Source organism: Manis javanica, chromosome 5 (genome assembly GCF_040802235.1).
Source record: "Manis javanica isolate MJ-LG chromosome 5, MJ_LKY, whole genome shotgun sequence".
NCBI classification, from domain to species: Eukaryota; Metazoa; Chordata; class Mammalia; order Pholidota; family Manidae; genus Manis; species Manis javanica.
Genome location: NC_133160.1, coordinates 171,732,234 through 171,744,727, shown reverse-complemented (window position 1 = coordinate 171,744,727; position 12,494 = coordinate 171,732,234). Strand labels below are relative to the sequence as shown.

At 40.9% G+C, this 12,494-nt stretch overlaps 1 protein-coding gene across 4 annotated transcripts in view; it reads right to left on the bottom strand.

The window, feature by feature from the left end:
• The window catches only part of HTT (huntingtin), a 192,377-nt gene that overhangs the window by 30,601 nt on the left and 149,282 nt on the right, over window positions 1-12,494 (bottom strand). The gene's annotated exons all lie outside the window — the stretch shown is intronic.

Below are 12,494 nucleotides of genomic sequence, written 5' to 3'. Positions count from 1 at the left end.
GCCTCCAGTGCTTGTCTCTGCCTTCATCCTTCTCCACAGCAGGGAATGGGAAGGTCTCAGACTCCCAGTTTGTGCCACACACTTAGAACACAGGTGTTGCCTCACTCACAAGATGCCCCTGGCTTTGGGGTCTGACCGAGAATACCCTCCCCTGAAGGCAGAGAGCCTGTGCCTCTCTGCTAAGGCTTAGGGGAGAGAGGTCCCTCCCGGACGAGAAGATTCCGAAATTTGTCAATGTTCCCTGTAGCATCTTGGGATTTAGATAAAAAGTTCTACAGATTTAAACATTTTTTAAACCACTGTTTCTGTTTTCCAACTAGTGAATGGATAACAAGCTATGGTACAACCATAGTATGGAATGCTACTCAGCAGTCACGCACAACACCAGGAATGAACTTCAGATAAGCTGTGGTAGTGAGAGAAGCCAGACTCAAAAGGCTACAAACTACATGATCTCATGTTCGTGGCACTGACAGGGGTTACATATGGGACAGAGCGTGGACCAGTGGTTTGGGGCGGGAGTGCAGAGGGTGACTGCAAAGGGACCTGCGAGTGTTTTCCAAAGTGGTGGCACTGTTGCGTATCTCAATTGTGCCTGTGGCCACCTGATATGCCTGATACAAAGGAGGCACTTTACTGTACTGCAAATACATGTCAATCAAACACTAAGAAAACCTCCCCTTTCTCAGTCATCCCTCCTGCCAGACACAGGGGAACTTACACCCAGCTGGAACTTCGCATTTCACAGTAGTATGGCAAAATAGTAAAGGAAAGAGCCTCTGAGAGAGGAGCAGTTTGCAGTTCAAATATTAGCAGGAGCCATAAACAAGGTCCAAAGTCAACCCAAATTTAGGTCCAAACTGTAGCACGGCAAGCTCCCAAGACCTCAGGACAGATGCTGCCAGATTCTGATGGCGAATAACCATCCCAATCCAAGATGACTGCATAGGCATTCCTCAGAATGGATGGACGGCAAGGGCCAGCACACCACACCCCTAGTGCCATGGCATGTGCAGAGCCCTGACTGTCCACCAAAAGGTGGGAAAGATCAAGAGCAAATCCTAAGCCTAGGAACTTGGTCCTGAAAATAAGGAGACAAGGGCAAACCTGATGGTGGCAGCCATGCATGCTTCGTGGGGGGGGGGGGGCCCACAGTGGGGCCCAGAGCCCCCCCATCCGCCAGCCAGCCTCAGCTGGGTAGGGACCTTCTGTAACAATTTGACAGAGAAGTTCTCCACTTGCTGAGTCTACAAATAAGAGATAATGGCCTGCATTTTGTATTCTATCCTTCCAGTAATTCATTTTTATTGTCTTATGGGAATAGAGACACTCACCATCCACAAAATGCAGCTGGAGAAATAGCATGCTAGATAGAGCAGGGGTCCACTCAGGGACAACTCTGCTCCCAATGGACACTGTGCACATGTATGGGGGTGTTCTTCCTTCTAACATAGGGGATATTAAGCACTTAAGTACTGAAATGGTTGTTACATATTATTTTCCTGTAATTTTATCTATGTATTACCATGAAGACATTATATTTTGATGAAATCCAAGGATACCTAGCTCATAGAATCTATTAATTTTATTTCAGGAAAATATAGAGGGACAGTATAAAATGTTATAAAAAGAGAAACTGAGTCAAACAATTAAGAAAAGTTATCATAGAATAAATCACTGTAAAACTGTAGTTTGCTCTCAAGTAGCTGAATGGAGACACCTACATAATCCAAGACTATATTCACTTTTAATTCCTGTTAAACACTGACCATCTGGTTAAGCATTTCTGTTAAGCATTCATTCAGCAAACACAATTCCCAGATCCAGAGGTTTCTGATGTAACATCAGAGTAAATAAAGGCACACATGCAGAAAAACAGCAGGTTGTCTAAATAAGGATGTCCCAAAGTGGAAGGAGAATACTTGGTAGGTTAACCTTCTACCAGCACAAAAAGAGCTAAAACACATACATAAAGAGACCAGCACAGAGGCAGCACAGTGGACCAGAGCAGGGCTTGGGGACCCCAGCTGCCAGGAGCCACCCTGGCTGTGGGAGAGACTCCATTACAATGCAGGGCCAAAGGGACACCAGCTGCAGCCTCTAGCCCCAGCTGGCTGTCAAGGCTATCAGATTTTTCAAGCATTTATGTCCAATGACTAAACTCAGCTTTTTTCGTCCCTCGTTTCACAACTTAAGTGAAACATTTGCAATTAATAACCCCTCTGTACTTTCGGTGTCTTATATGCTTATCAAGTGATGAAGTCCATCTTTTACTCCTATTAGCCATCAAATAGTTACCTGAGGTTAAAACATTCCAGGAGCAATTAAGGAAAAGAGACTCCTCTGGACCCCAACAGAAACACACAAACGGAAGGCCAGCCTTGCTAGGAGGGCCTGGTCCGTGAGGAGGCCATACAGGGAAACGAGCAGTGTGACCTGAGAAGGAGAAGCTAGTCTTCATCCACAGACAACTCGTGCATGTGCACAGAAAACCCTAAGGAACCCACAGAAAGGCTACTCGGTGAGTTTATTTGGCAAGGTCTTCAGTTATGAGGTCAAGATGTAGAAGCCAACTGCATTTCTATATACTAAGGACAAATTACCGGAAATGAAACCTTTTTAAAGTACTGTTGATGCCGGGGTTCTTGCTTTTGGAGTGGAAGAATGAACTTAGCAAACACTCGAAGTAAGGAGCCAGGGAGAGGCTTTTATTTAGAGATAAAGTGAGAGGACAGAGCTCCTGACTCACACCAGGAGGGGACAAGAAAGCCCGTTGTGCATTGTTTAGGGGTTTTATAGGCAGTTGGGAATGTGATAAAGGGCTTATGGGTGTGGACTTGGACTTGTTAAGTGGTCCTTGAATATTTAAAATTAACTTAACAAAAGAAACTTACTGCTCTGATTGTTCCGAGATACCAGCATTTTGGTATGGGAGCATATCACACAAAAGACCGCCTGCCCAGCCTCCAAGGTGGGCTGAGCTATTGTCTGTTTGCTAAAAAGTAGGTTAAGAATCTTACTTCTTAACTTCCTGGGTTTTTTAAATGCAATTTTATTTTTAAGATGGAATCCTTCCTGCCTTTTACTATGTTGTTTATGGCAGGACCTGCCATTATTAATTGCCCAGATTGCTAATCACCTCATCAAGTCAGAAGGAGGAAAGACAGCACATAGGCCTGGGTCTTTTAGCCTGTTAAAGTGAATCTTACCCATGATTATAAATGACTAGCATAATAAGAACATGTGCTACTCCTCTTTATCTGGGGAATATTTTTTTTCTCTCTCTCTATTAGTTGCATGATATCTGGGGAATATTAACTGATCTCACTGAAGAATGACTCTAGAGCTTAATGTTTAACACAGAGTTTTGGTACGGGGTTTCCTTGCATGCAGTTACATTGCTTTGACTGTAAATATCCTGCGTTGCTTTTTCCGGAGGCCCTCATCCTACTGTGACTACACCCACAGTCCCTGTCTCACTATTTAAACCAGCATTCTAAAACAGTAAAGTACTTAGGGACAAATTTATTAAATATGTGTAATGCTGATACACTAAATACTGTAAGAAATTGGCAAATTAAAGAAGCCCTAAATACATGGAAATAGGCGCCATGTTCAAACACCAGAAGACTCAGTATTGAGAAGATGGCAATTCTATCCAAACTAACTCACTGATTTACAGCAATCCCAGTAGGCTTTTTTGCACACACTTACAGCCTCAATCTAAAATACAGGTATGGAAATACAAAAGAACCTAAAAAAGCCAAAAACTATTTTGAAAATAAAGAACACAGCTGGGAAACTTACATGCCTGAGATTTACTGCCCATTTTAAGTGAATAAGCAGTAATAGTACTGACATGATCTGTGACATACTACACAGATAGATGGAAGTGAACGGTGAGTCCAGAAGTAGGTCCACATGTATATATTCAACTGGTTCCTGGGAAAAGGGCCAAGGTAACTCAAGAGAGAAAGGATAACTTCTTTAACAAATAATGCTCAAAGAACCATCCACAGTGGGGAAAATGACCCTTTAACCTTGTTTTGTCATATGTAAATTTTAACTCACAATGGTAAAAACTAAAAGTAAAAACTAAAGTTTCAGAAGAACAATGAAAGAAAATTTTCATGATCTTACAGTAGACAAACATTTCTTGAATTGGACAGAAAAAGAATGAATTAGAATATACAAAATTGACAAACTGGATTTCATAAAAATTTAAAACTTCTGCTCTTTGAAAGAAGCCATTAAAGAAAAAGGCAAACCACAGAATGAGAGGAAACATGTATGTTGTATTTGACAAATGACTTACATCCAGGATATATAAAGAATTTACAACTCAATAATAACAAATAACCAAAATTTTTTAAATGGCAAAATTATCCAAATACATACTTTATAACACAAGATACATGAATGTCCAATAAGTACATGAACACATGATGAATATTAGTATCACAGAAAATAGAAATTACAACTGCAACTAAGCATCATATACATAAAATACCTCAGAATAAATTTAAACACGTGGTGAAAGCCCTGTACTCTGAAGACTATATAAAACACTGATGAAAGAAATTGAAGAAAATACCAATTAATAGAAAAATATTCTGCGCTTGTGCATTAAGAGAATTATTAGTTAAAATGTCCACACAACCCAAAGCAACCCATAGACTCACTGCAATCCCTACCAAAATACTAATGGCATTTCCTACAAAACTAGAAGAACGCTAAAATATGTATGGAACCAGAAAAGACCCAAAATAGCCAAAGCAATCTTGAGAAAGGACTAAGCTGGAGGTATCACGCCCCCTGCTTCCAAAGCTATACTACTGCAGAGCTACAGCTGTCAAAACAGGACGGTGGGGAGGAGTCAAGACGGTACCATGTGTAGGGCAGCGGAAATCTCCTCCTAAAACCATATCCATTTTTGAAAATACAACAAATACAACTATTCCTAAGAGAGAGACCAGAAGATACAGCACAAAAGCCAGGCGACATGCACATCTGCGAGAACTCAGCACCTCACGAAGGGGGTTAGATACAAGCCGTGGCCTGGAGGGACGCGAGCACCCCCCCAACCCAGGCTCCCTGGGGGGAGCAGAGGAATCTGAGCGGGGAGGGAGCGGGAGCCCAGGACTGCTAAACACCCAGCCCCCGCATCCACACTGGGAGCACAGACACAAGGTGCTTGGGGTGCTGGATACTAGGGAAACAGAACAGTAAAATCTGCGAGTGGCTCCCCACAGCCAGTGCCCTTGGGACAAAAGAAAAGCAAGTGCTTTTTGAAAGTCTTAAAGGGACAGGGACCGCACAGTTGGACGGAAGCGTCCCGGCACACACTGCTCAGCAGCTGGGAATCCCAGGGAACTCCTAGCGCCCTAACCCTCTGGGAGGCAGCGCCCTAACCCTCTGAGGCCCCTCACAGTGATAAACAGCCACCGAAACATTCCCCCTCCGGCGCAGTGCCGCCATAGTAGGGAAACAGACTAAGGGCGGCCGCATGCACAGCAACTGCCTGGAGCCTCCTCTGCAGCCGCCCGGGCCAGACTCAGAGACCCCGTCGGCACTCAGCTGCCCAGCACAAGCCGCTAAGAGTCACCGTTCACACAGGAGAGGAAGGCGAGGAGCAAGCGGGAAGGGACTTTGTTCTCCCAGCTGACACATGCGTCACCTGCACATGACAACCTCTATCGCCATAAAAAGGCAGAAGAATTTGATCCAGACCAGAATCACACAGACAACCCCCGAGAAGGAGCCTGGGGAGACAGACCTAACCAATCTTCCTGAAAAACAATTCAAAATAAAGGTCATAACCATGCTGATGGAGCTGCAGAGAAATACGCAAGAGCTAACAGATAAAGCTGGGAGGGAGAACACAGAAATAAAACAATCTCTGGAAGGACTTCAGAGCAGACTGGATGAGGTGCAAGAGGCCGTTAATGGAATAGAAACCAGAGAACAGGAACGCAGAGAAGCTGACGCAGAGAGAGAGAAAAGGATCTCCAGGAATGAAAGGATATTAAGAGAACTGTGTGACCAATTCAAATGGAACAATTTCCGCATTACAGGGGTACCAGAAGGAGAAGAGAGAGAAAAAGGGATAGAAAGTGTCTTTGAAGAAATAATTGCTGAAAACTATCCCAAACTGCGGGAGGAAATAGTTGCTCAGACCACGGAAGCTCACAGAACTCCCAACAGAAGGGATGCAAAGAGGACAACACAAAGACACATAATATAAGAATGGCAAAGATCAAGGATAAGGACAGAGTATTAAAGGCAGCCAGAGAGAGAAAAAAGGTCACCTACAAAGGAAAACCGATCAGACTATCATCAGACTTCTCAACAGAAACCTTACAGGCCAGAAGAGAATGGCAAGACATTTAATCCAATGAAACAGAAGGGCCTTGAACCAAGGATACTGTATCCAGCATGACTATCATTTAAATCTTATGAAGAAGGGATTAAACAATTCCCAGACAAGCAAAAGTTGAGGGAATTTGCCTCCCACAAATCACCTCTACAGGGTATTTTAGAGGGACTGCTCTAGATGGGAGCACTCCTAAGGCTAAACAGATGTCACCAATAAAAAAAAATCACAATAAAGAAAGCAGACCAACCAAATACTAACTACGGGCAAAAAATAAAATCAACTACTCAGAAAAACAGTCAAAGGAAACACAAAAGAGCACAGAATAAAACACCTAACATATAAAGAATGGAGGAGGAGGAATAAGAAGGGAAAGAAACAAAGAATCATCACACTGTGTTTATAATAGCTCAATGAGCTTGTTAAGTTAGACAGTTAGATAGTAAAGAAGCTAACCTTGAACCTTTGGTAACCACGAATCTAAAGCCGGCAATGGCAGGCAGTACATATCTTTCCATAATCACCATGGACTGAATGGTGATTGGTAAATGGACTGAATGCACCAATGAAAGACACAGAGTAATAGAATGGATAAGAAAGCAAGACCCATCTATATGCTGCTTAAAAGAGATGCACCTCAAACCCAAAGACATACAAAGACTAAAAGTCAAGGGATAGAAAAAAATATTTCATGCAAACAACAGGGAGAAAAAAGCAGATGTTGCAGTACTACTATCAGACAAAATAGACTTCAAAACAAAGAAAGTAACAACAGATAAAGGACATTACATAATGATAAAAGGGCTCAGTCCAACAAGAGGATATAACCATTTTAAATATGTACGCACCCAACACAGGAGCACCAGCATATGTGAAACAAATACTAACAGAATTAAAGAAGGAAATAGAATGCACTGCATTCATTTTAGGAGACATCAACACACCACTCACCCCAAAGGACAGATCCACCAGACAGAAAATAAGTAAGGGCACAGAGGCACTGAACAACACACTAGAACAGATGGACCTAATAGACACCTACAGAACTCTACACCCAAAGCAACAGGATACACATTCTTCTCAGGTGCACATGGAACATTTTTGAGAATAGAGCACATACAAGGCCACAAAAAGAGCCTCAGTAAATTCAAAAAGATTAAAATTTTACCAACCAACTTCTTGGACTACAAAGGGATAAAACTAGAAATAAATTGTACAAAGAAAGCAAAAAAGTTCACAAACACATGGAGGCTTAACAACATGCTCCTAAATTATCAATGGATCAACTAACAAATTAAAATAGAGATCAAGCAATATATGGAGACAAATGACAACAACAACACAAAACCCCAACTTCTGTGGGACACAGCAAAAGCACTTTAAGAGGAAAGTATATAGCCATCCAGGCATATTTAAAGAAGGAAGAACAATCCCAAATGAATAGTCTATAATCACAGTTATTGAAATTGGAAAAAGAAGAACAAATGAGGCCTAAAGTCAGCAGAAGGAGGGACATAATAAAGATCAGAAAAGAAATAAATAAAATTGAGAAGAATAAAACAATACAAAAAAATCAATGAAACCAAGAGCTGGTTCTCTGTGAAAATAAACAAAATAGATAAGCCCCGAGCCAGACTTACTAAGAGAAAAAGAGAATCAGCACACATCACAGAATCAGAAACAAGAAAGGAAAAATCATGATGGACCCCACAGAAATACAAAGAATTCTGACAATACTATGAAAACCTATATGCTGACAAGCTGGAAAACCTAGAGAAATGGACAACTCCCTAGAAAAATACAACCTTCCAAGACTGACCAAGGAAGAAACACAAAATCTAAACAGACCAATTACCAGCAATGAAATTGAATCGGTAATCAAAAAACTACCCGAGAGCAAAACCCCTGGGCCAGATGGATTTACCTCAGAATTTTATCAGACATACAGAGAAGGCATAATACCTATTCTCCTTAAAATTTTCCAAAAAATACTCGAGGAGGGAATACTCCCAAACTCATTCTAGGAAGCCAGCATCACCCTAATACCAAATCCAGGCAAAGGCCCCACCAAAAAAAGAAAATTACAGACGAATATCCCTGATGAACATAGATGCAAAAATATGCAACAAAATATTAGCAAACCAAATTCAAAAATACATCAAGAGGATCATACACCATGACCAAGTGGGATTCATCCCAGGGATGCAAGGATGGTACAACATTCGAAAATCCATTAACATCATCCACCACATAAACAAAAAGGACAAAAACCACATGATCATCTCCATAGATGCAGAAAAAGCATTCAACAAAATTCAACATCCATTCATGATAAATACTCTCAACAAAATGGGTATAGAGGGCAAGTACCTCAACATAATAAAGGCCATATATGATAAACCCACAGCCAACATCATATTTAACAGCGAGAAGCTGAAAGCTTTTCCTCTAAGATCGGGTACAAGACAGGGATGCCCACTCTCCCCACTGTTATTGAACACAGTACCGGAGGTCCTGGCCATGACAATTAGTCAAAACAAAGTAATACAAGGAATCCAGATTGGTAAAGAAGTCGTCAAACTGTCACTATTTGCAGATGATATGACATTGTACATAAAAAACCCTAAAGACTCCACTCCAAAACTACTAGAACTAATATCGGAATTCAGCAAAGTGCAGGATACAAAATTAACACACAGAAATATGTGGCTTTCCTATACACTAACAATGAAGTAACAGAAAGAGAAATCAGGAAAACAATTTCATTCACAATAGATCAAAAAGAATAAAATACCTAGGAATAAACCTAACCAAGGAAGTGAAAGACCTATACCCTGAAAACTATAAGACACTCTTAAGAGAAATTAGAGAGGACACTAACAAATGGAAACTCATCCCATGCTCCTGGCTAGGAAGAATTAATATTGTCAAAATAGCCATCCTGTCTACAGCAATCTACAGATTCAATGCAATCCCTATCAAATTACCAACAGCATTCTTCAATGAACTGGAACAAATAGTTCAAAAATACATATGGAAACACCAAAGACCGCGAAAAGCCAAAGCAACCCTGACAAGGAAGAATAAAGTGGGGGGGAATCACGCTCCCCAACTTCAAGCTCTACAACAAAGCCACAGTAATCAAGACATTTTGGTACTGGCACAAGAACAGAGCCACAGACCAGTGGAACAGAACAGAGACTCCAGACATTAACCCAAACATATATGGTCAATAAATACACGATAAAGGAACCATGGACATACAATGGGGGAAATGACAGCCTCTTCAACAGCTGGTGTTAGCAAAACTGGACAGCTACATGTAAGAGAATGAAACTGGATCACTGTCTAACTCCATACACAAAAGTAAATTCGAAATGGATCAAAGACCTGAATGTAAGTCATGAAACCATAAAACTCTCAGAAAAAAACATAGGCAAAAATCTCTTGGACATAAACATGAGCATGTTCTTCATGAACATATCTCCACAGGCAAGGGAAACAAAAGCAAAAATGAACAAGTGGGACCATATCAAGCTGAAAAGCTTCTGTACAGCAAAGGACACCATCAATAGAACAAAAAGGTACCCTTCAGTATGGGAGAACATATTCATAAATGACAGATCTGATAAAGGGCTGACATCCAAAATATATAAAGAGCTCATTGCACCTCAACAAACAAAAAGCAAATAATCCAAATAAAAAATGGGCAGAGGAACTGAACAGACAGTTCTCCAAAGAAGAAATTCAGATGGCCAACAGACACATGAAAAGATGCTCTACATTGCTAGTTATCAGAGAAATGCAAATTAAAACCACAATGAGATATCACCTCACACCAGTAAGGATTACCACCATCCAAAAGACAAACAACAACAAATGTTGGCGAGGTTGTGGAGAAAGGGAAACCCTCCTATACTGCTGGTGGGAATGTATATTAGTTCAACCATTGTGGAAAGCAGTATGGAGGTTCCTCCAAAAGCTCAAAATAGAAACACCATTTGACCCAGGAATTCCACTCCTAGGAATTTACCCTAAGAATGTAGCAGCCCAGTTTCAAAAAGACAGATGCACCCCTACGTTTATCGCAGCACTATTTACAATAGCCAAGAAATGGAAGCAACCTAAGTGTCCATGAGTAGATGAATGGATAAAGAAGATGTGGTACATATATACAATGGAATATTATTCAGCCATAAGAAGGAAACAAATCCTACCATTTGCAACAACATGGATGGAGCTGGAGGGTATTATGCTCAGTGAAATAAGCTAGGTGGAGAAAGACAAGTACCAAATGATTTCACTCATATGTGGAGTATAAGAACAAAGAAAAAACTGAGGGAACAAAACAGCAGCAGATTCACAGAAATCAAAAATGGACTGACAGTTACTAAAGGAAATGGACTGGGGAGGATGGGTGGGAAGGGAGGGAAAAGGGGGAATAGGGGCATTAGGATTAGCACACACAGTGTAGTGGGGGTGGGCACGAGGAAGGCAGTACAACACAGAGAAGACAAGTAGTGATTCTATAGCATCTTACTACGCTGATGGACAGTGACTGTAATGGGGTTTTGTGGGGGGACTTGATGAAGGGGGAGTCTAGTAAACATAATGTTCCTCATGTAATTGTAGATTAATGATACAAATATATATAATATATATATATATATATATATAATACATCACACACACACACACAAATAACCAGAAAGTACTGGCACAAGAACAGACCCATAGATCAATGGAGCAGAGAGCCCAGTTGTAAAACCCACACATATATGGTTAATTAATTTATGCAAAGGAAGAAAAGACAGCTTTTTCAGTAAATGATGCTGGGAAAATGGGACAGCTACAGGCCAAACAAAGAAACTGAACCACTTTCTTATACCAGACACACAAATAAACTGGAGATGGACTGATTACTGACCTAAATGTAAGACCTGAAACCGTAAAACTCCCAGGGGAAAACATGATCAGTAAACTCTGGGACATCAGTCTTTGCAATAGTTTTTGAACCAGTCTCCTCAGACAAGGAAAATAAAAGCTAAAACAAACAAATGGAATTACATCAAACTAAAAACCTTTTGCAAAGTGAAGAAAACCATCAACCAAGCAAAAAGACAACTTCCTGAATGGGAGAAGATATTTTCAAATCATATACCCAATAAGGGGTTAATAATAACAAAATATAAAGAACTTATACAATTTAGTATTTTAAAAACCCCAAATAACACAATTTAAAAAATGGGCAGAGGACTTACATAGACATTTTTCCAAAGAAGACACAGAGGTGGCCAACAGACACAAAAAAAGGTGCTCAACATCACTCATCATCAGGGACATGCAAATCAGAGCCACAACGAGATACCACCTCACACCTGTCAGAATGGCTCTTATCAAAAAGACAAGAAACGACAGGGTTGGTGAGGGTGTGGAGAAATGGGAGCCCTCCTATACTGGTGGTGAGAAAGTAAATTGGTGCAGACACTGTGGAAAACAGTAAGGAGGTTCCCCAAAAAATTAAAAGTAGAACTACCATATGATCCAGCAATTCCACTTCTGGGTATTTATCTGAAAAAAATGAAAACACTAATCTGGAGAGATATATGCACCTCTCTGCTCATGGCAGCATTATGCACAGCATCCAAGACATGGAAGCAGCCTAAGTGTCCAGGGATAATGAATGAATGGACAGAGAGGATGTGGTGCATATACACAGAGGAATGTTACTCAGCCATGGAAAAGAAGGAAATTCTGTGATTTGTGACAGCATGGATGAACCTATAGGGTATTATGTGAAGAGAAATAAGACAGAGAAGACAAAATACCATATAATCTCATTTATATGTGGAATCTAAAAACCAAAACAAATGAACAAACAAAACCAAACAGAAACAGACTCATAGATACAGGAAACAAACTGTTGGTTACCAGAGAGGAGGTGTTGGAAGGTAGGTGAGACAGGTAAAAGGGATTTTTTTGTAAAAACTTCAGTTATAAAATAAGAGGGTCATGGGGACGTAATGTATGGTACAGGGGACAGAGCTGATTATACTGTAACAACTTTGTATGGAGACAGAGGGAAGCAGCACCATATGCCCACTGGGACGGCTCGGACTGA